Below are 25,762 nucleotides of genomic sequence, written 5' to 3'. Positions count from 1 at the left end.
CGATATACCATCTCACCACAGTCCTCAGGCAATCCTCACCCACATCCTTTAACACTCCATCTACTGTAGGAGACAGATTCCCTGGAAGATTCAGCCATCTATCCTCAATGTCGTTCTCCTCTCCAAAATACCTGCCATAACCCGTCCCTGTTGGATAATTAATTTCTATTGTTTCTCTTGATTTCCCCCCTTAGTGGACATTTCTACATCCAGTTTGTCTCCTTTCTCTGTGGGTGCTCGGGACCACATCAAGACAAATCCATGGAATTGACCAAGTCAGGAAATATGTGATAGGAGGGAATGGGAGTGGTGCTTAGTGTGAGTGATGCTAGAGGCGGCGAGTGAAGAGGACTTCAGGATTGTGTTGTGTGTGTAAGAGAGAATGAGAGAGGGAGGAAGGGAGGGAGGGAGGGGAAAAAAGAAACTGAGAATAAAATGATGTGAGGACTATAAGAACAGAGAGACAATAGAAATCCTCCGAGGTAATGACATTTTGTGGGTGCTAATTTAGGATTACAGAATGAATATCAGTGATGTAAAATCCTCACTCTCTCTCTTTCTGTCTGTCTGTGTGTAAGTCTGTTTAGCATCACCACTGTATGATAGGGGCAGAGGTGCTGCTGATCTATGGTGGAGGCGGGGCCGGAGAGTAATCCCAGTCCTGGCCCTAATCTCTAATCTGTACCCCTAATCCAGAGCGCTGGGATACTCTGGTTGTGTGTGTGTGCATGCGTGCATGTGTGTCTGAGCAAAGTGCAAAGGTTGATGCGGATATGTCACATGTGCAGATATGAGTTGGAGCAGAAGGGTGTGTGCTTGTGTGTGTCCATATGTGCGTCCTTGTGTGAGCGTAATGCTCCAGTGAGACCAAGGGGGAATTTAGCGGCGGATTGAAAAAGGCCTAGTTTTTGCCAGGAGATTATGTAAGCACAACAACATTCCCATGACAGGGTCCAGGACGGTGAAGGTGATGCTGGCTTGATGTGAATGGAGCGCCTCCATCCATGTGGGAACAGAGAGTCCCCACTGAAATATAGTAACAACTGCCAAGCAACAAATGTCAGCACATAAGCTTGCCAATAACTTTCTGAGATGCTAACTTTCAAGCACTGCACTTCTGCACACTTTCTTAGTCTTTTTCCTGCATTAAAACTCTGTCCCTGCTGGCCACCATACTCTTTCACTTTAGAGATACTATCCCAGATTTTGTCAGAATGCCCCCAAATCCCCAAATTTCCTCTGCTGATGTTTCAAAGCTCAACACAGGCCACAGTGACCTGTTGGGGATTTGCTGGAGTTTGTTGGCACTATTACAAAATCTGTGAGTGTATAATACCACTGGCATCAACTTTTTTTGCAAACTTTTGCTCCTGAGTCAAGATGGGTTTAACTTTAGTCGAAACTAAGTGATGCTGTTCCCTTTTCGATAGAAATTCTCTGAAGGCTCGAGGGGTAGCATAAAGAATGCGGGCTAAATGTTTGTGTTTTAGGTGTGAAGATAGATATTTATGGTCTGCCCTCTCCTTTAGATTTTTTGTTTGTTCCTCTCTTGTGTCACCGGTGATTGTTTCTTGCCCTAAAAACTCATATGCCTTAAAAACAACATACCTGCAGAATACTGAGTCAGTATGAACCTTGAAGTTAACAGAGAGTAGGAGGCGATATGGGAGGATATGAGAAGAAAGTACATGAGAAGGGAAGAGAGGAAAAAGATTGGAGGAAAGAGGTGAGAAACAATAGGAACAGAAAGGCAAGGAGAAAAGGTGCACTGTGACTAAGTGAAAAGGATAAAGAAAAAAGTGTACATGAGAACAAAGTGTAAAACACAGAAGTGCAGAGGCAGATTGAGAGTACCTCTCAACCTCACAGCTTCACAACTATGTGCGTGTGAATGTTTGCACAGGTGAACGTGTCTGTATGCGCATGTGGGTGCATGTAGGATTGTGCCAACAGGCTATGTGTGATACTGTGTTGTGTGACTCATTTTTAGGAGGGTATGAAGGGCTGTCCCCAAAGTCGGAAAGCATTTGAAGGCATGCTGACAGGGCGGCCTCTCTGCAAAACAAATTCCCAGCACGCATTCTGAATATCTGCTAGGTAGGTGAAGGTAGCATAATATCAGAGGTAAAATGAAAGCATTGAAGTACAATGCACCATTCCAGCTATCCTCAGTGACACCGCCACTGATCTGTCAGCAGCAGGTGCTGCTTTGAATCACTAAAACTGGTCGCTGTGTTCTGGGCGTTTTGACATTTTGGTGGCAGTAATTATTAATATTTTCAAACACTTTTCAATAATTTCTGTAGTCATACATTTCATCCCCTCTCTATGTCCAGCTACAAACTTTTCAAACGTTTATTCTGTGCAAAGATGAAGGAACATCCAGTGTCATGTTTGTAGTTAATTTATCCTCAATGCTTGTATAAAGTGAAACTGTCACTAGTTGATCAGGTAATGTCACTGTGATTATATTATTTTCTGCAATTATGCAACATTATAAGCCAAAATCATTGTTTCAGGATAAACCCCTTGATATTCATTATCATTTTAAAGGCAGCCAATTGGCTTTTTCACAATATTCCATTACACAGATGGAGATAGTAATGACATATTTAAAAGATGAATAGATTTCAGCCCTTTGTCATCTTATTTAAGCATTTAAGCTTAAAGGGGATGAGGGATATCTACATTTACTGTTACAGAAAGGAGCGTACAGGTACCTGTTATGTCATCACAGGCAGTGATTACACTTGTCTCTTTGTATCGTGACTCTTATCCGATCACGGTAGGACACAAAGGGGCAGTTCACCGTGGAATGGAAAAGATAGATTGTTTTGGCGTGATGTAGTTGCTGAGAGTTGGAAATATTGCCCTGAAATCTGAAGATGCCTGCCTGAAAAAGTGTGCTGGAAATGTGCTAAGATAATAATTAAAAAAAACATTTAAATGTCTCTTTCGGTCTCTTTCCAGGAATCATGACCTGTTTTTTCAAGATAATCTACAAACCTTGTTATGAGCAGTTTCAGTAGGAACTATAATAAAAAAAGAAAATTGTTCCCCTTTTTTAATGCCATAAGTGTTATTATAGTCGAGAGAGGCAGACTCTTCCCTACTCTTTGCCTCTAAGAGTAGGCAACTCACACCAAAACAATCTGGACTGATGAATATTACTAAGAGTAAAAAAAATGGATCTTTGTTTATGGATTTTATCTGTTCCTTAAAGTAACATATCAAAAACACTGGTCACTCTGACATGATGAAACAAAACTCTTGTAAAACACTAATAAATGCTGTTATGACAACTAACATATATATATATATATATATGCCTGTATAAGCCTTGGAGAGGCACACCCATTAACACACACAGACTCAGGTGTGAAGGCGCACCGAGACATCGCACTTTATCTTCAGCTTTTAAATCCAATTGCTTGTGCAAGTCTCTGTGTGTGAGTGTGTCTGTGTGCTTGTTCACAAGTGTTGTGTTCAGGCCGCAGCAAGGCTCAAAAATGAATCAAATGGAATAGAATCTCTTTTTATCAGCTCAGAGGGGAAGTGTTTCAGAGGTTCTCGGCGTCAAGGTTATTCTAAGAAAATCTGCTATTTACTGGCACTCATCTCTTTAGCCATCCTACCCTATTAAGCCTGTGCTTGGTCGAACTAAAGGAAGGAAAAAAGGGAAAGAGAAAAGAAAAAGCTGTCTATTACAGTGGGTCTATGTGCTGTGCGCCTAGTTTGGCTTGTGATGCGCCTCGGTTACAGAGAGCTGAGAATAAATGGAAATGTATGTTATGTACATATTTCACCGTATTTTGTGTGCAGCTGCTTTATTGTCAGTCAAGTGGTTAGGTGTGTTGTGTGTCCTTGTCACTCTCATCCAGATGCAGCACGGTGATAAGTCAACAACATTGTCATTATCAGCATCACCACGACACAAATCCTGATACCTGCACAACGTGATTAACTGATTGGCTTTTTTTTTTTTTTTTGGGAGGTGACACTAGATCTACGCTGTGATAAGATAAACAACAAGATGGTGTGTGTGTGTGTGTGTGTGTGTGTGCATGTGAGTGTGTGCATATAAAATATATATAACAAGCATGTCAATGTTTGCCTCAGGAGATAACTCAGAGCAGCAGAGGGTCTGTGGCTGACCTCAGGTTACTTCTGCCTGTGTGAACAAGAGATGGCAGGCCTTGCATGTCAGAGAACCTGTGTTACACACTCGCACATGCATACACACATTCGTACACACAACCTTTATGTGCATGTATACATCCACACATTATACAGATGTCCTTACATGACAGAGACATGTCCCTCATTAGTGTTTGACATGTCACTCTGCCTATATCACGACAGCAAGGGTACAGGTGTGTGATTCTACAAGAAAAACGTGTTTGTCCTTTCAACCAGACAGCGGGATCATTTCACTTAAAAGCCTCTTTGTCTTTCCCTGGCTCTCGTTCCTGCTCCCTGCACCTTTCACTGCCTCTGCGTTGCTTTCATCTCAACATTTTTTTCCCCTCACCCTATCCCCGTTTTAGTAGCGCTCCAGTCCGAAAGGTTTAATCATGGCAATCCTTTACCCAAGGAGGTGGAGAAAAACATCAGGGGTTATGACTGATGTGCCAACCCCTGATGTTCAAACTGTTGAGTGTTGAGACTAATGGGAATAACAGAGAGGAGATTGTGGATGTTTGTGCCATTCCTGCACCGTACAACCACTAATCCTGCTGCACTTGCCCCCCTCGGCATGTGTGTGTATAAGCAAGTAAATTAAATAAATACATTTAAGAGACACACACATGTTTGAGCACTTACAGTATCATGAAAGGGAAACTGTCTTTGTCCAAAAAGCCCTCAAAGGGGTAATTAAGTCCACCATTTAAATCAGGTTTTGCGATATTTCCTGCTCTCGTGCACTTTGATTGTTTCTTCTGTGTGTCTCCATCTGTATATAACAAGACATGACACTTGCAGTTTCATATTGATCAATCAAGATCACCCTGGTTTACTTCAGGGGAAGAAAAACATGGCCAATATTGACTTTTTACCCAGCATCTGTTGTGCTTTGGATTCGAAATTCCTCAGAGGAAATTTCATTAGATTTACAACCTTATGTAAGAATTGCACCAAGTGCAATTAGAAAATATTAACGCAATGAATATTTTAGATGCATCTGAAAGCCCTTTCATATGATCATTAATATCATTTTGGCCTTTAAAACAACAATGTAACGATATTAAACAGAAATCAGTCAGCTCATTCCTGCTGAGCTGACGAGTGTGTTTTCGATATTGAGCGCAGCCGTCCAAGGTTGCTCCCGGGCCTTATCAGGATGCTGTTATGTGAAAGTGGGACAAATAAAAAGAGTTATGAGGATGCGACAGAGTACACAGGAGAGAAGAACTGACAGAGAAGAAGAGGAGAAGCAGATGAAGGGCCAATTATCGGAATTACTGTGCTTGTTAAAATCAAGTGTACTACAGGATGGCACGGTGAGGAAGAGGGTGAATGGATCGTCATTCAAAATACACACAAACTTAGGCTGCACAAAAGTTACAGTATTAAGAGTTACACATGTGTGGATACCACATAATGGTTTGCACATGTGTGTGTGTGTGTGTGTGTATGTTGCCTTGATAACTATTACATTTGCTTCTTCCGCTGAGTTCCCACTAAGGGGTCTTCTCCGAGCTTGTTATAAACACTAATTCCCTTATTGCTCACAGAGCGGCTCTCATCTAAGGTCTGTGCATGAGTGTGTGCAAGGGGAAGAGACAGTGAGTGTGTGTATGTGTGTGTGGGACTGCAAGGCATACACAAGGACAGAAACAGGCTTAATAAGGAAACGCTCTAATGAAAATTCATCACATCTGCCCAGAGAGAGAGAAAGAGACAGAAAACCCATTTCCAAATGCAGACACATATAAAATCTACCAAATTCATGTAGCGCTGCCAAACACACACACGCAAACACACACACACACACACACACAGAGAGAGAGAGAGAGAGAGAGAGAGAGAGAGAGAGAGAGAGCATATGAATACACAGTATTGGCTTATTATTCTGAATTATAGGATTCATGTGTTTCTAAACCTTACCCTGACTGTCAGAAATACTTCCTTCCTCACCTCTCGCTTCCCCCCATGTGTCCTCTGTTTCCTGTCCCCTCATTAGTAGAGTGGATCTGTGCAGGTCTTGCACAGTAAGTGCGTCCTCAGGGAGAAAGGGCCACAGAGTATTTTTTGTGTGTGTGTGACAAAAGTGTGTATATGTGTGCATGTGTGCCTGTAGTTTACGTAGAATGATGCAATATCTGGCTGACAGGTCTGCTCTTTCTGACACCAGAATAGCCTGAGGAAAGACCCGCAGGCACACACACACACTGCATGTATACAACACACAGACCGAGTGTGCTTTTTGCGAGTAACTTTATGTGCAGATCATTTGAATATGCACTCATACGCACAAAAAATCTCACAAAAAGAGACAGGAAAAAGCACTTCCTCTCTAAGTTGGACGTTGAATCAAAATAGAAAATCGGTTCTCCACATGACAGCGAGCTAGCCAGGGAATGAGATGGAGATTGGAGCATAGGAGAAGAGAAAATGAAAGACAATATATCACATAAATTTGTTGCGTAAAAGCACACTCATTTACATGCTTAGAGCATTTGTAACATTTTCTAAAATCTCTCTCTCTCTCCTTACAATCACTCTGTCTGCTTTTGTGCTGTTTCCATGTTGTACTGCCTTACACTTTCTATCAGTAAAAGCAATCAGTGTTCACACCCTCCTGCTTATGTAATGCTTGTCCTCAACATGAGAGGTTGAGGTGGGAGAATTTGGGGCTGGAGGTTGCTACCTGCTTAAATGGCCAATCTGAAGGCTGAACTTAGGCACAGTGCTTACAATAACAATACTTACATGCTGATATTTAGATTATAAGCATGCTTTAATTTGCTAATTAGAACGATGATTAACCCCTGAGGTCACAGCAGGTCATTTTAAACAGTGGCGTCAAGTTTCAAATAATGGTCTCACTACAAGGAATTGGCTACAATGGGGACTGACATCTTCACACTTGAAGACAATTGGGCTCTTTTAACTGACAAAAGTAATTTGTATTGCATGCAAAAAACTGCATGTTTTTATTAACCCAAAATGCATGGGATTAGCATAAAGTGGGCTTGTCTGTAAAGTGGAGAAATATGTGGGTACTCATAGATCCATTTTCAATCAGATACTGAGAGGTGAGAGGTCAGCCGCTTCAATCTGAATCATTCGACCTTGAGTGATCCCATCGCAAAATAGTCTCTGGTTTAATTTTGCTATTAACCAAAGTATTTGACAAACTAGACCATTTTGCAAGGCCAAATTGCCCAATGCCCCCCTCTCTATTCCCTGCCCCCTTGCTTCCAGCTCTCTTGTTTGGACCAAACCCACCTAACCTTAACCCTAACTCATCTTGCACAGAGTGTTGAAGCATGCATCTGATTGACTCACAACTAACAAACGGTATAAACTGTACACTGACAAAGTATCAATGGAATTAATGTAACATGTGTGCAGTTTAATCCCACCCGACACTATTGCCCTGCAACAAATCCCACATTTGTGAAGCTTCTAATGTTCAGTTTTCTGTGTTGCAAAAGTCTTTTAAGTAATTTAATTCTGATCATCGTGTGTGGCTTTGTTGTTATTATATTAAGTGTGCACCCAATGTTCCGTCTCACATATGGGTACAGGATATACAGTAACTAATATCAGAACTGGCAGAGTATTGTATTGTACAGGCGATACATCTACTGTGTCCACAGCCCATATATGAAGCACACTAATCAGTGTTGAGCTGTTAAGCCTTAAGAGAGTTGTGGGCTTCTGTTTGGAGCAAGGACATCCAGTACAACAGTGGATTTAATTAAATTATGAAATCAATACACACTGTTCTTTGTAAGCTTTAATGTCACCCCAAGTGAGGAATAGCACAACTTTCTTTTTCATCTTTTGCTGGGAATGAACAGTGTTATCATTAGTCAGAAATTAAGAGAAATTAATGGATTTGTGGCAAAGTTTTTTAAACACTTCTAAATCCTTGTGCTTGGCAGAAGGTATCAAGTATTTTTCAAGTCCAAATACTCAAGTCTAAGTGAAGTCATTATTCATGGTGTTATAGTCCAAGTTGAGCCTTTTTTTATTTTGTTAAGTGGGGTCTAAAGTTATCAAATATAGTGCTAGTGTCTGACTTGAGTCCGGACCTCTGTCTATCCAAACAAAGCTGGAATTTTCTGTCCCTGGAAATACTTTTTTAAATCATATTTTTTAATATTCACCCATGTGGGGTTTCATTTATTTGAAATTGCTGGCCTTGGAATGAGGATGAGGACTTTTTGAAAATGTTGATGTGCTTGTCACCTATTAATATTAATAAAACCACAACATGCCTGCTTACAAGCACTGTTAAGGGGCCACCTCGCTGTTTCCTCCAGCTATCTCTGATTTAATCTGTCAGTATATCAGTTTCTCTTTTTGCTGTAAGACAAATGTACGAATAAAAAAACAATGATTGATCCAGACTCTCAGAACAGCAACCCAGGAATTAGCATTAACCTTGGACATCAGGTAGGATTCTGACCATAAATCACTTGTGCAGCCTTTGGAAAGCATAAAGAATCAGACTCACTTCTTGTTTGCCAGTGTTGGAGAAAACAGAAAACAATCCCAACTCTGTAGCTACAGATATTTACTGAAATGTGATTTACTAATTCTGTAATGCTTCCTCTTAATCCTAATGTGCATGTATAGCACATTTAACTGTGAGGGAAACAGTGAAAAATGTCTTTATTGAGAAGAAATGTTGTATTAAACACAATCATAAGTAAAAAACAAACAAAATTACATTTCATACTTCACTCATGCATGCACGTTCTGACAGATCGAATTCATGTGAAAAGTTTGTGGTGCAGAAAAAATTGCCACGCCAGGCAGACATGACCCTGTCGCACACGGCTCACATGTCAAACATAAAAACCACTGAATTTAACAAATCCTGTCAGCTCTGACACATGTGCACCTCACAGTACGCAACACAAACACCTTCGACAGAGAAAAAAGGACAGAAAAAGAGAAGGAGGGACTGTCGTTAATGTTTCAGAAGTGCGAGATCATGATAAAACATTCAGAGGATATGTAACACTTGGGGAGTAAAGTGGAAAGCTGACGGCTGTGTCTACCTATTAGCATGTGTGTGAGTGTGACGGGGGTCAGTGGAGAGAAACAACTTTCTCTGTCAAGTGGTTTCCTCCCCCAGCACTGGGTAGAAGAGTTAAGTGTGAGTGCACAAACACTCAGAAGCACAAAATGTATCAATGACTTTGCATGCAACTCCCTTCAGGGCGATGAGCTGATGCTACTTTTATCAACCAACTTCATTTATGTGCATGTGTGTGCTTGGGGGCACTTTTGGTTACACTTAATCCACTTTTGGATGCTTGAGATACACTCATGTGGAAAGAGAACTCTCTCCCTCACACACCTCTTTCCACTCTCTCTGTCAAACACGTACAGACACTAATGCACCTACCCACGATCCTCCTACACACAGACACAAATTCAAACACACACGTACATGTGTTTAGCCACTGGTTTCATTGTTAGGTTTGCCCTCTCTGGAGAATAAATTAAACTGCAAAACCTTCTTTCCCAGCATCCATTTGTGTGTATGTGTGTGTGCCCATGCACACATTGGATTTGCTCGTGTGTATCCCCATTGATCACGACTGCATTAATTCATTCCTTTTGTGGCCAAACATGGCCTTTAGACACGCTGTGCAGAGTGCCTCTCCAAAAAACCTAGACTTCAATTAAGAGGCTCAAATCCACACCTCAGTTTGCATGCACATGTAAACAAAGTAAAAGTGAAAGAAGGACAGACACACACAGATGCACACATGATCTAACACACGGACACAAGCTACAACCCTCAAGCATCGTCTCTCCCAAGCCGGGTTGTGCAACTTATCAGCAGCAAAGTAAACTCTACCATCTCACATTTACTCCATTCCTTCACTTCCACTTCTCAATAAACCTCCCTGCCTTTGTTTAGTCGGTATGTTACATCTCCACTGACTGAGATGCCAGATGAGGGTTATAGATCTTAGTAAATTTACCGACTTACCACACCTCTAACTCACACAGGTGTGGAGAGATTCTTATTGACTGTACTTAGGCAAATCTCAGCCAATAAAAACTTCTGCAGGGAATGTTGAAAACAACATGTCGTGAGCTTGAACTGCTTCAGTGACTGCAAAAAGAAAAAGGCAACACGAGCAGAGCAGCATCCTGGTGACTCCACTAGTTTATAATACAGCCACCACAGATAATGAAGTGTTTTGGTACCCTGTGTTCTTCACTACTACCTGTTGCACAGCATATGCCTGGTGATGTTGATGCAAGCTTACTTTCATTCCAGTAAGCGTCATAAATAAGTTTCTCATATGGTGAAGCTTTTGAATAACTCTGTACTCGGCATAATAATGTTCTCATTTAATGCTTTCAACCAGCCACTAATTCACCTTTGGAAACCCATATACAAGAAATGTATTCTCTCCAGATTGCACCCAAGGCTGACAGATAATTGAATTTTCAAGTTTATTTTTTAAATGCTTTTTTATTTCCCCTTTCAGCATAATTTAACTGTTCATTACAATCCTCTAATGAGTTGCCTTTGAGTTTGGTGTGTAAGGGACAGCTCTGCTATCTGAGGTCAGAGTCAGTTTGTGGGAGGTTGTCTTCTCTGTGTTATCATGTCACATCTGCAAAAACCTGAACCCTGAAGGCTTCTGCCTCACACATGCACATACACACTTCTGTTCTAAAAAAAAAGGGACTTATAAGCATCACAGGGACTAAGGGCACAGCTGTTACCGTTATATGCACACATGTAGGTGTTAGATATAGAACTGTTGGTAGCAGGAGTCATATCGGATTGCGGCAGATACTGGAAAGTGAAAGGAAAACCTTTAGCACTTTAGAGGCATTTAGAGAGATATTCCTAATATCCAGCTGATGTGCAAATCGTGCTACTTCTGCACTAGCACCTCTGAATGTGTGCATGTTTGCGTGTGTGATGAGAACTAGCCTGCTCAAGCACAAGTCTTGAGATGAAAATGAGGTCATTTGGTCTCATGGGAAAGGTAGAGTGAGAGAGACATGGGGGTGTGGGGTGGTTGAGGAAAAAGGGACGAAAAAGATGATGAAGACACAAAAGAGAGAGAAGCAGCAGTGATGAAGAGGAGGATGCAGCACATAATCACACTCAGATGGAGCCTCCCCACACACAAACACACAAAGAGAATTACTTTCTAACCACCGTTTTGCACTAGTGGTCCACTCATTGCTGCTCCCTATCAAGAATTCCAATTTCCAAACCCTTCATCTAGAAAGCGATGACCAAATTCTATCTGTTGAAGAAAGAAGCACATCATGAGTGTCTAGTGGAAGTCTAACTTCAATCTGACATGAGAAAATCCTCACAAGATGAGACAGCATCAACATTGTGGTGAACTGATAACAGGAGGTATAAAGTTTTGATTTCACAAAATGCTAGAGGTAACAATACAGACAACTATGGACATTGTCTTCACTTTTATTTTGACACTCCAAAGGGCAGACAAAAGCATGTAAGCACACATTAGAAGGACTTTTACTTTGAAGTATCTGCTGAAAATCACCATTGCAAACACTGCCACTGGGTAGACCTCGGTGTGTAGTGTGTGTGTGTGTGTGTATTACCTCAGCCGAGGAGGCTTTTAGTGAGGTATTGGCCCAATTTTCATAAAAAAGATTGGAAGGTCGTGGTGTGGGCCAATCAGACAGACAGATCTGTATCTGTTAAATAAATTATTTTTCAATCATTTTCATTGTAAGACAGGGCATTTGTGCTGCATTCACGGATTGGGAGAATAATAGAAAAAATTAGTTGCTAATAATATTTAACAGCTCAGCTGATCCATTTTCTTTAATGGAGACAGCCATCAACGTGTCGTGTTGTATTTTGCAGCTGTGAGCCAGCACCTCATAGACACTCAGTCGTGACTTTTAGATGGAAGAAGACTGGACTGTTGGCCTTGGCAGAGGTCTGCAACATTTTTGTGAGTTTGGTTCTCTGCTGTTTTTATCCACACATTTGTTAAATTTGAGTATAAAGTGACCCTTTTGTTTTCAAATACACATCATCCTGTCAAAATGTGGAGATAATGTAGCTATTACACTATGATTTCAGAGAAATGCAAAGGTGTCCACCAGATAGTCCACACCTGCAATACACACAAACAGTGACTGACATTAGGATTTCACTGTCCTCATTCAGTCTTAAATGTTTGGAAGGTCCACAGTGAGTGTAGCTTCTGGTGTAACTAGCCCTAGGCTACTGCAGGTGCCTACACTCCGGGCTGTGTAGTTTAACAGTATGCTGTTGTGTAGCATCTACTGTAGCTATGTATGAAATATCAACCAGCTCCTCTAAGGGGTCTTCTTTTCAAATGTCTGCATGTAATGTGATGTAAATGAGAGAAAGACGATGAATTGGAAGAAGAAGAAGGGAGGCAGTCTGGTCATTGTGGTTGGAATTACACCTGTTTTCTGCATGAGATGCCTCTAAATGCATTAGGAGAATTTAGTGAGGCAATTGTTGTTCTCTCTAGCTGGATTAGAGCCTCGGAGGCATTGCAAAACACACACACACACAGGCAGTAAGCAAGCGTAGACTAACAATGATGATGAAATGAAGAATCTAATTTTCGAGACAAAAAAAAGCACATTATTAAAACTCTACAGGCTGAATGAACAGGACACACAAACACTGAGGGTATGAAATAGACTTATCCTGCGTACTACATAAATGATTCATAGACGAGTAAAATTCCCACAGAATCTTCATTGATGCACTGGCTCTTTTAACATCATGAATGCACTTAGCTGGGAAATTGCTTCGCAGAACATGTCTTAATATATACACTTTAGTGGACTGCAGTTTCCTATAGTAGTCATCTGTTCAGCCATTACTATATAAAAGCTACTCCTATAGGGTAAAATAATGGTTATGGGACATTTAGGTCATCTTTAATGAGTGAAGTTACCTTTAAAATAAGTAATTTATAGCAATGAAGCTAAACTAAAAACGGATTAATGAGCAGCTGAAAACATTTTTCAGTGTATTCTGCATTATAGATAAGCAGGAAGATAGCATAAAGGCTAAGCAGTGTATTGATTACAAGGTGCGCAATGCTTTCAAGACCTATATATTTCAAATGCATTCCTGGAAAAGGCATAAAGGGTGGGTGGGGGTAGTGTGTGTGTGTGTGTGTGTGTGAGAGAGAGAGAGAGAGAGAGAGAGAGAGAGAGAGAGAGAGAGAGAGAGAGAGAGAGAGAGAGAGAGGAAGGAGCAAAGAGGTTTTGGTTGAGGGTGAGAGTAAGTGAGAAGGAGAGAGCAAAGTGAAGAGGAAGGAGGAGAGAACAACATTCAGAGGGAGGAATAAGATTGAGATGAAGATGACAAGAAAAAAGGAAGAATGAAAGACAGAGACAAAGCATAGAAGATGACAGATGTGAAAAGCGTGAGGGAATGAAAGTGAGAACACTTCCGTGAGAAAGTCGGCACTGTGTGTGTGTGTGTGTGTGTGTGTGTGTGTGCACGCGCTAAGAGAAAGAGAGTGCTTTTGTGAAATATTCAGTGTGATAGAAGACTTATAGAAGCAAAATCCCCTCCCTGGAGAGAGAAGAGAGGAAGAGAAGGGAGGAGGAGCAGAGAAGAGGAGGAGAAAGGAGCAGTGATTGAAGTTTTGGATAAGAGTCATAAGGCTGGAGACCATTTCAACAGAGAGGTCTCTGTTGTGAAGCTTTGTGTAGGACTGTCAAGGCCCTCTCTATTTTTAAAACAGTGTGTGGGTATACTGCTCACACCTTATAGCATCCAGTATACCTGTGGAGCCTGCTGGAGGTGAGCTTATGTAGAATTTTTTTCTGTGTTGCCATTTTAAGAGTAGAGAAAGCGGTCTCTGGTTATCAAAAATGATAAGAAGAATTTTTGGTCCTGAAATGGAAGTTGTCTTTTTTTCCCCTCATTGCTTTAAGGGTCAAAAGGTCATGTGCAACTGCTTCAATCAACCAGTCAGTTTTTAGTCACAAGAAAGGTGCAACTCCAGTGAAATGCAGTCCTCTAGGCTCCTTTAACTCTTGCATTATTCGCCATCAAGCATGTCTCCTTTTTTCTTGTCGCTGTTCTGTAGAAGAGTCACCTGGCTGAACAGCGCTGTCCGATTTTCCAGGTTTTAGACAAGTTTCGGTGAAATAAAGGACGTTTGCAGGCACGATGGTTGACCAGTTTATGCAACACCACTTCTTCCAGGCTTGCCTCAGTGCCTTCTCCGATGTAAGGAGATGGTCTTGTTTGTCTACGTTGGTCTTGAAATGTGGTTGAGATGGTAACTGAGGCTCTTCTCCACCTTTTCCTCTGTATTTACTCTGATGTTTACATTTGAATACCTAGACTGCTGATCAAGGTAAGAGTTGGCAGGAAGAGATTTAATTTAAGTGGTGAGTTAATCTCCCTATCCTGAAGAGTGACTCATAATGATATGTCATCATTGTCCAATGTCAAACACAAAAAGTACAACTACTATTTGTAAAATAGACGTAAGAGCATAAATTTGGATACATTTGCATACATTTAGCATAAATCTAGCTCAGCTGACAAAGAGACTACTTGATTGCTGAGGAGTGTGCATAGGCATATACAGTGAAGGACAGGACTTTGACATCAGGGACCTACATAGTAAATACTTGTTTACTGCTTTGTTAATATTCTGAATGCCGTTTACAGCACTTTTAAGGTAAGGTTAAAAAAAAAAAAAAAAGGAAAAACACTGAAAAATAAGTCAACATGGCTCATCTTGTGATTCAGTCAATGTTGACTTTTTAGCCACACACACACACACACACACACCCAACAGCGGGATGGCAATGTCAGTCAGTCAACCACTTTGTCTCAGACTGAAATATCTCGGCACATATTGGATGGACTGGCACAACATTTTGTACAGACATTCATGGTTCTCCTACTATCCCACTCACTTTGGTGATCTTCAGAGTTTTCATCAAGCATCACCATGAGATTGACATTTAGAGTTTTCAGTGAAATGTCTATATTAGCTAACTATTGGATGGATTGCCATGAAATGTGTTTCAAAAAATCAGGCCAGCCTCCCAATGAAATGTCACATCTTCTCATTAATATCTCCAAAACATTTTTGACCAGCTTTCTGGAAAAGTAAGTCTTTCTAATTTTACATTCCTATCAGACTCAGCTGTAGTTTGTGTTATGAGTGAATCAGCAAATGTAAACATGCTGACATTAGCATTTGGCTTAAAGCACCACTGTGCCTATGTGCAGCCTTACAGAGCTGCTAACATGGCCAGTCTTGTTTATAAAGGATATCAGAATAATAATCTTTCCCTGAATAGGTGCCTTGAGTCGCCAAAACAGAACCTTGATCTATCGTGCAATAGCTGTCATGAGTGGACACTGTGGATGTACGTATAATAATTTAACAGGAGAAATGCTATGTGACTGGCTAAAGTAATTTTTTGCTGTGTGATGTCACATTGCATTGCTGCAAAAAATTAGCTAGGTTCGTCTTTTTTGCTAGACAATTATTTTCTTTTGCCTCAGCCCTCTGCACTTGCCAGACCGGCCTCATTCAAATGAATGAGCTTAATTTTCCCATGCACATCCAAAGGTGGTCTGAATGTAGCCTAAGACACCTGTCAATCAAAAAAGCATGCCCCAAAGCATGCCCCTCTATAAAGTTCAATGTTTTGTTGTCAAAGTCAATGATGAAATGTTAAATCACATTATGATGTTGAGAGAGAAGTTGGACATTTTCAGTTTAGAGGTTTTATGGAAGATGATCTGTATCATATGGTTCTGCTTCAATGGCTCCAACATTCAGGCTTTAGGATAGCTTTTTGCAAACAGAGGTTTAAAAATTGGTCCTTTTCCCCCCTCACACTGTGCTATCAGACCTCCTGCCCCTATATGACATTGACTAATGCATTTACTCTACAGTCATGGCCACATAAAAAAAAAATCACATTCATATACACATCGGCTTACGCACAGAAATACACAGCAAAAGGCTCTATAAATACAGTGTGGAGGTAATGTTCATCGTGTAAAGTAGGCGGATTAACTGGAACCAGGTCAGAGCAAAGCCAGAGCATGCTCCAGCTTTTCTCCTATTTAGCTGCTTTTTCTTGCCATTTTTTTCTTACTATTGCTTTTCTAGCTCTTTTTTTTGATGAGGTAGACTGGAATGGTTATATCCTCATACCCCACACAATCCAGATCCACAACCAATACTTGTTTCGCAACTTCCAGAACCATGTCTCCTCAAATGAGAGCATATAGATGGCCTGACACACTTTTGCTAGTGAATTATCCATCAAACATGATGATATATTCAATTACTCAACTGAGAGCGCAAACTAGTGTGTCATCATCAGTCCAACACATTATTGATAAAATATATATACGCTTAATGGTTTGTGCGTGTGATTCATAACTAGTGTTCACTAGGACCCATCATAGTAGGGAACACTGGAGACCCATTGTAACTACCTTACGCCCCTTCATCAATGAAACTGTGAATTTATGAGTTTGTGATTCATGAATGAGTGAAACCTACTGTACTATCCCGTGCTGCACCAGATAGTAGTTCTATTTTGGTCTTTTCTTAAAAGACAGGATTTTCAGAGAAGACCATGTTTTCTGTCTTGGAAGCTTTTTTCAATCCTGCCTGAGGTGCCTAAGACAGGGCTGGTACTGTTTGTACTAGCATCTGGCATAAAGTGAGAAAATAAATAAAGGAATGAGAGAAAGTCATTGACACTGAGCATATCCATTAGTGTTTATACCTTTCAAAAGGTATCTCTTATGAGAAGGCTAGATGCATTTAAGCAATCAATGCGGTGCGAGTGAGAAAGAAGAGAAGAGAGGAGAGGGGAAGTGAAGAAAAGGCACAAGCCAGAGGGTAAGGAAATGGAGGAGATGTTGCAGGATCTGTGAAGGACGAGAAGGAGATGATTTTTATTCCATGAGGCAGACAGAGTAAAGAATGCACTTCAGTGAGGTAATCTGCCTTTGTTTCTAACCACCTCAGTATTAAACTCATCCATCCTGAGAAGAGAGAGAGAAATATACAGAGAGTAAGGAGGGAGGGAGGCGAGAAAGAGACAGAGAGACTGAGAGAATCTGTGTCTGCAGTCATCCTTCACCTGTAGCTAGCAGAGATCTTGGCTTGCATAATGCAATGTGAGGATAAAGCCTCCTTTATGACCAGCTGAGCCAATAAATCCGGATCAGTTCTGACCTCTTTTTCTTTCCCCCCTCTATCTCCTCTTCTCTGAGGTTGTCTTTGCTACAGAGCGGACAGAGAATTTTAGCCTCTGAACTCTCTGCAGCTCAGAAACTCTTCCTGATTCCTATTTGCTTCTTGAAGCAGCATTGCAAAAAGGACCGTATTCATCTGTTGAACCCATCCATGCATTCAACCAGGGTTGGAGAAAGTGGAGACACTTGACACTTTCCTGCTGGCCCAATGAGAAAAAGCATTTCAAATGTACCTTATTTTCCCAGCATGTTTAATTGCCTGTATCTGTCTCCTTCAACACTAACCATTCCCTCTGGTGCAAAGTCCCTACCATAATTGTTTTCAATTAAAAAGTGCTGTGCTGCAGCTGTCCTTAGCCTTCCTTCGCTACATTATATCGCTGTTCAGGGGAACGGCTACCAGAAGATGAGGGGTAGTAGTTTTGGCAGCCATGGTTATGATCCGATAGGGAGCCACAGTTGAAGGCCTTATAAAGCAGTGGCTTGTTGGATCCATCTTTATAACAGCTTGGGGTGTTACATAAGGGGTGATGTAGCCGGGGCTGGTGGAGGAAGAACAAATGATAAATCCCAATGACGAATATAACGAGCAAGCAATAAGTGACTGCTATGAAGATAGCATTGATGCTTAAGTTAAAATTACTTCTGTCCATCTATTATTTATTTTTTAAATCGTCATCCTTAGAACCGCGAGCAGCATCACACTTAGTTATGTGTATAGTATTTATGGGCTTCATTTGTACCTTTTATGTCAATTTGTCTGATCCGTGTCCTAGCTACAGTTTCTTGGCCCAGATTCTAGCCCAGTTTTAGCCACACTTTTTTGCTGAGCTCAAAGAAACGGCAAGTCGAGACAGCCAACATTTCCAAATTTAGCCTTGTTCAGTCTGGACCAGCATGAGGAAAAACCCCAATTAACAGGTGAGTGGACTCAGATAACGTGAAATTGGGCCAGGTGGAGTATGTTAGAGTAGGCTGCCTGGCCTCCAGAGGGCTATTTGGAGGAAGGAAAACTACGTCAGGATGGTTTCACTGCCTCCTCTCTCTGTTCCTAATTTCTCTCCTCCAAAAGGCCACTGCAGTCATCCACACAACAGTCGAATGGCAGAGATAAATAAAGAGAGGTGGAGAAAAATTGATAAGGCAGGGGCAAGGGGATGTGAGAGATGGCCTGAGAGGAAAGAGAAAGGTGACAGAGAAAAAGAGGTGAAAAAATGAAGAGGAGGAAGAGGAAGAGGAGATGGAGAAATGACAGATGAGGACGTAGAGACAGAGAGGACAGCATATACAGGCTCGGGTAATGAATGCCACTTTAATGAAGTACTCTTTCTGTCTCTCGATCTCCATTGCTCTTTTTCCTTCTAATCTATCTTGTCTTTCTACCCCTCCCTGTTCCTCTGTCGCTTCGAGTCTTTCTCTCTTTCCTCTCACACTAGAGAGCCATGGGGATAGGATAACTCATTACTAATTCATTGTTTCTCCCCACATATGTATTTACAAGGCCTTGAATGCTGGTTAATTCAGTATCCTACAACAAAGTGCAGGGAGAAAAAAACAAATCTTTTATCTGTATGATTAAGCTGCCTCTAAACTCCCGGCTATGGAAGAATCTCTCGTCTGTCTTTTGTAATCTTCGACTCTGTAGGTTTCAGAGCAGAAGACATACTCCTTTGAGAAAAGGTCAGCAATCAATAGCTATGTTGCACATCAACGCAATTTTTACGTGAACTTTTGAAAAGCTGGAAAGCAATTCAGTATAAATGAGATTTAGGGTGACTTGAATAGATTCCATGAGTGTAAAATGAAGCAACATACGTATGCCTAAAAAGTATTCACGCTGTTATTTATTTCAACCTTTCAAGTGGAAAGAAAGCAATATTGTGGGAGTTTCATTGACATTTGCTTTCTACACTCACCCTCTAAAACAAAGCATTAGTCAGGATAAAAATGATTGGAAACATATTTTCCTAATATCATGTAGAGCTGTGAGTCTCACTGCTCAGTAAATTGTGCTCGGATACCCATGTGCATGCAGTTCGTTGTGAAAAACAGCCATGGCCTGAGCTGTGATAATGAAGATTTCATGAGTTTAGTAATTCCTCCCTCGCTGTGTAGTGTTGGTACACGTTGCTTGTAGGTACCAGGCTTATTGGTAGAATTTGATTCATTGCTTTAATCAGTTTGTGATTTTGCCGTTTCTCTCCAGTTTGGCTGTGCAGTTTATTGTCCCAACGCAACAGTACAAAACACACATTTACGGTTTGTGTGAAAGAGCCGCTGATGTCTCTGTGTGTTTGTGTAGTAACACATGCTGAAGTTCTTTCAGTACGTCTGCCAGTGAAGTTGGTTCGTGCATGTGTTCTCCCATCTTTGTCTCTCTCCAAAATATTTCAAAAAGTTACAAATGAATTTGGCTGAAATTTGGTGAACAGATCCCTGGCCCAAAGATCAGTTGATAAAATTTTGGCAGTGACCTCGATCTGGGATTCCTGCCATTGTAAATGATTTGTAGCTTTAACTGTCATATTGTTTTATGAAATATTGGGAAAGTGCAGTGGCTTTCAAATGTACTACAGAATATTGTATACTCTACAATCACAATGCAGCTATACAATGGCTGCTCTTTAGTGCAGTAAGGGAAGGTCAAGCGCAACATGAGCTATCGTGTTAAGACTTGTATACCACTTTTACCAGAAATACTTCCAGACAACTGTAGTCAAATGTTGTCTTGCATGGCGTAATTGGGGAATCATTTTGCAAATTTACAATTTTAACTCCACTTATATTAATTTACCACTCCCATTCATCATGTCTATGTCTAAGTAATATGCAAAATAATCATTTAGAAATCCTGATTGTCTGGTAAAATAGATAAAAAGCAAGCCAATCTTATTTGGCTTGCTTATTATTTGACGATTAAATTACAATTAAGATATTATTTTAGTAGTCCCACAACGGGGGAAATTTAACCTCTGCATTTAATTGACATCCTTTTACACACCACTGAATAATCTGGCCTCTAGGCCACTGACTGCCTAGTACAATAAAAATACATGAAACTTTGAATTTTAGTAATGCCAATTAGCTTTTTTTTCATACCTCGAGTGGTGTGCCACCACCTCGACTGAGTCAGTTGTACTTGGTGATACTACGGTTATACACAATCTCTGTTACAGTAAGTTGTGTAACACATTAAACATGCATTTATAAAGATACATTATCGCAAAAAAAAATACTAAATAGATGACTTAATGTGCACTATAGTTGAAAAAACAAAACATGCTAATGTTGCTGAGACAGAAAGCGTGTTGGGGTTCACCAGGGGACAGAAGGCTCAGCTGGAGGAGACGGAGCAGATGAGATGGGAGTGTGTGAGAGCAGGAAGGCAGAAGATGAGCAAGGAGGGCAGGACATTAGAAACCTCTGGCACCAAACTCAGTTAAGGGAAAAAAAAAACATATGCTGTGTGTGCAGTTTATCCTGAAGCTGATCTTTATGTAACATAGGTGGTAATGTGTGTGTAAATAAGTGTGGAGTGGTTTTGACTGGATTTTTTTATTTTTACACTGATGGCTCCACTGTCTAACCACCACTTTCATCCTCTCCACCTTAATGTTTTCAGCTCGGCCAATGTTTGCCAAGTCTTTGTCAAAAACAGCATTATATTCGAGCACCTGGGGCACATAAAGATCATTACTTCCCACCAAATTTGGCGGCAGGGAGCGGACACTGTGTCACATTACACAGAGGGTTCGAAAAGTCATGTTGATGGATCGATGCACCTCTTAATCCCCTACAGCCGCCATCTGTAACCTATCCTGGCTGCTGTGAGGGAAAATCTGTGGTTGTGGACATGGTGGTTGCAGATTGCGGCAAAGACTCCGTTTTCTGTGTCTCAGCAGTAGAAACTCAGTGGGAAACATTCACCATCAACTGTACAAGATCAAAGGGCGTTCACTACATCCACTGTTATCAGCTATTACAGCACTACATCCCATTGTAATGGGATATTGATGCACGCATTGCACCAGCATAACCTGGTATTAAATATCCTATTGATTAAATCATAAATCTGTAAAAATGGCTTTTATCCACTGGGCTGGGGTCGGATATCCTGCCCTCTTTCTCATTATCATTAACCAATATTTTTTAACAAGAAATATTCATTTTTTTTATATATCTGTTTTAAATAGAACATTTCCTCCAACCGCTCTGTTCAGACTGCAGTGAGTCAACTCAGAGAAATATGTGGGCTGATCGATACCACCAATGTTACTGTAAACATGAGCACCATTCGTCCCTTCCATCCTCATCTTTTCTTCTGTTTCTCCATCATAAAGGCATTACTTGAAACCTACTTTTATTCGATCAGTTCTGCAATAACTACATTCTTCACCCTCGACGAACTGTTCAGTAATCAATAAAAGCGACCACGAGTGACTGGTGGAAGCAGTCAAAACTCACTCTTCCATTTAATTGAGTTCAAACAGTGGAGATGTGAACTATAGGATTATAGATCTCTGATTATGTGATCATGTCAGCATTTTTCTATCCACTGCATAAATCCACCCTGCTGGTAAATTAAAACTATGTAAAACTGATATGCAAGTCAGCGGAATAACTTACTGTTGATGCTCGACTTGTTCAACAGCATTACCGATCAGTGAACCTTCAGTCTATAAAAGGCTTTATATTTGTATTGAGTATTCAGTTTTTCTCAGCTGCTTTGGTACATTTTGTACAAACAGCACCACACATCGGATTACCTGCAGAAACCCATAACTTCCTCAAAATTCTTAGTATATCTCTGGAAAGTAAATATTTATGTCAATAAACATGTCAGTGACATCAGAATATCAAGTCCTCGTGTTATTGTTTACAAGATAGTGGAAATACTTAATGTTGTCAATACAACAGTTTAGTCTGTAAGATTTTCTGAGATTTTGACGATAATGATTGAAAATGCAAAAAGGATGCATTCCTTCTATAAAATATGCTTGCCAGATTATGACGATTTAACCATTTTGCATGTAATGATTGATGTAAAGAACTAATGATGTTTGGGGGGGTAAGACTTTTCAATAGAGAACCAGTATAATAAATTTTGAGCAACATGACATGAGCAACTTATTTTGTAGACAGCAGACAACTGTACATTATCATTTGCAAGAAGTTCAAAGCATTTGCGATGTGTTCAAAAGAATGACAAATTGCTTTGTTTGGAGAATTTCAATTCTGGTTTGAGAAATGTACCAAAGCGACTGAGAAAAACTGTAATATGTTGTACATTGACACGTCTGATTTGACAGATTATGTCAAAGCATTTCATTTGAATACTTTGGCAAAATGCTCAATAAAAGACAACGTTTGTTTGTGAAGTTCTTTGATGTGCTTTACTAGAAAAAATACATTTAAAGAGTTTGAACTTAATAACGAAGTGAGTTAAAAAAAAAGTTTGAACTTGTCTTTCTTTTGTTGTCTTGATAATGATGTCGGTTTGATTTGGTTCTAAAACTATCCATTTTTGCTCACTACATCTTAGCCTTTCTTACCTATAGATGTGCTTAAATAACAGGTTATTTAGTTCTTTTTAAAATACAAAAATGTGAAGTAATCAGTGATCATATTGGCTGAAAAATCCATATTGTGAATTTCTAGTTATAACCAATCATGTGATACATGTACAAGACTGTCTTTGTTCAAAACATTTCATTGTTCCACACCTGGATCCCACCCAAGAAAATAATCTTTGGCCCATGGTTTACAGTGACTTTCCATCAAATTTAATTGAAATCAGTTTTCTTTTTGTTTTTCAGATGGAAAAATCAAGCAACTACACAACCAAGCAAACAATACCAAACAACAAAAGCAGAACAAAAGCAATCAGATTTCAATTTCGACTCAAATGTTTGCTCAAACAGTAGCATAAAACTGCAAGCTTATCTATCTCATTTATCTAAATTATAATTTAAACTTGAAGATTATTTACAAATCCATTCCTTTATCCTTTGATATGCTGCTGATATAATTCAGCCTCGAAATGCTTCTAACTGAGTACAAATCATAGGTCAGCCTGCTGAAAATCTCCAAAAATGAGTTCCAGACTTTTAAAAAGGCATCCGACTTAACTGTGCGGATGAAGGTTAAAACCTGAGCTGCATTTTCCAATCTCACCAACAAAAAAAAAAGGTAGCTGGCGACTACAAAACATACAGTGCATGCACACCTGAACTCACACATGCAGTTTATCACTGAAAACACCTGTGTTTGATTACGTGCATGGTGTGTTGGCTTGTCTGATATCTGGCTTGTCCAGTGAAATCCAAGGATAACCAGTTTTTTTTCATGAACAGTACAGTACACAATGAAAAAGCACACAAATGATTTGAAAGCTTTTTGTCCCTTAGGCTGCAGCCTTTTCCACAAACTCTAAATGAGGTCTCGAGAGATGAGTTCTAACATAAAATACTGCAGCTTACAGGTTGGCTTACAGGACAACAGCTACATAAGACAGAATAGATAAATGGATGGATGGATGGATGGATGAATAGATAGATAGATAGATAGATAGATAGATAGATAGATAGATAGATAGATAGATAGATAGATAGATAGATAGATAGCTGAACAGGTAAGTTCAGACAGTTGTGAGGCTGACAGCTCAGCAGACAGGTGTGACTGTGAGAGAAATGTTGTCTGATAGAAGCTTCTTCACACCGTGTTGTTACATAAAATCAGAGCGAGTTTTTCTTCCCCATCCAAAGCGACTGTGTCGGGAAACACAGAGCACACAACTCTCTCTCAAGTCAAATGAGACGAATCTGCGAGCGACCACATTTTTTTCTCGGTGTGCCCCCCTTTTGTCATCCCCAGCCTCCTTTCCTCAGCCACTTTGTTCGCTCTCTTAGTTCAGCAACCTCCTTTAGTCTCTCTCTGGGGTGCAGTAGTGTAGTAGTCTACGCTCGTTTTTTCTGTGATGTTTTCTCTTCTCTCTGCTGCTCTCCTCGTTTATCAAATTGCACAAGCTCATATACAGCAAGTTAATGAGGCCAGCAGGGGGTGGACTCTGCTTTCATAGCAAAAAAAGTGAAATATGATATAATCTCTGTTGTTTTTTTGATAAACACTTAATCACTTTTGATACCTCAGCTGCCACTATAGCGATGCTCTTATCATACTGTACATCACCAGCATCCTCTCTTTCAACATTTGAGCTATCAGTTATTTCAAATGCCCATTAAAGCCTAATAGCATCAGCCTTTATTTCAACATCAAGTCATGCAGTCAATATGCTGACCTAGTATAGAGAAAGTGAAGTATAGGCGGATGGTTCTGGACTGTTTAATGCATAATTAACAAGTGAGTAACTGGAAAAAGCCAAAGCTGGATGCAGCTTCACAGATTCATGCAGCGAGGGAAGAAGGTGTGAGGGGGGAAATGTGAACGCCTTCCTTTGCATTGACTTTAGAGGGCACTCATATTTATTCTTCAAAACTAGAACAGACACAGACAGTAACTCTGCTGGGAGAATTTCAAAATAAGACGAAATGGGTACTTTTAGTGGACCAGTTAACTGTAATATTACACTTTGATGAGGAGCTGTACATATTGAAACCCACCCATTAAGTGTGAGTGACTTCCCTCATGAAACCATTTTTTACTGTAATTCTGCACAGAAAGCCTGTGCGTTGTAGAAACATTGTAAAAATTCAGTTTCTTCTGCAATAAGGATGAAAATAAGTTCGTTACATTCGCTCCCCTGATGACTACAGACCGTTTTCACAGGCATACGGTAATTTGGTCGGTTCTACATATCACAGACTGCATCTCGTTTAACTTTATGTTGGCACGATGAGCAGACAGACACTTTTCTGCTTTCTCTGTGCCAGTTTGAGAGATTATCACTGCAGCTGTTTTACGCGCGTTGGCCGCACAGCGCGCATCGTCACCAGCAGAAGAACAAGAACAAGAAGAAGCAGCGCGGCTGAAAACATTTTGTCTCTTTATCGGCTTCTTATCTATCGCCAGCGGGGATTCAAGTCGAGTTGTTAAAGCGAAATGAATTCACCACGCTTTGAGTTTACAGCCCTCAGCGTGCCTTACCTTGAGTTGTCGCGGCTTGGAGAAGTGTGGGTGCGTGTGTTTGCAGCACCCCCTATCCAAAATGGAAACTCTGGTCCTACTTAGTGCTAGGCGCAAGGAAGAAGAAATAAAAAAACCTACTAATAATGTTTCTTTGTTGATGTGCAAGGAGCGTCAGAGAGGTGAACTAACCGCAGCTCCTGCTCTGGCACGACTGTCTGTTCT

At 40.5% G+C, this 25,762-nt stretch overlaps 1 protein-coding gene across 1 annotated transcript in view; it reads right to left on the bottom strand.

Moving 5' to 3' along the window:
* Positions 1-25,762, bottom strand: part of camkvl (CaM kinase-like vesicle-associated, like) — a 37,493-nt gene extending 11,731 nt beyond the window's left edge. The window contains exon 1 of the mRNA XM_059334130.1: positions 25,559-25,762. The gene's annotated coding sequence lies outside the window, so the exon portion shown is untranslated. The remainder of the gene's footprint in view (positions 1-25,558) is intronic.

Source organism: Centropristis striata, chromosome 5 (genome assembly GCF_030273125.1).
Source record: "Centropristis striata isolate RG_2023a ecotype Rhode Island chromosome 5, C.striata_1.0, whole genome shotgun sequence".
NCBI classification, from domain to species: Eukaryota; Metazoa; Chordata; class Actinopteri; order Perciformes; family Serranidae; genus Centropristis; species Centropristis striata.
Note: the sequence above shows the minus strand (reverse complement) of the source record. Positions and strands in the feature narration are given on the sequence as shown.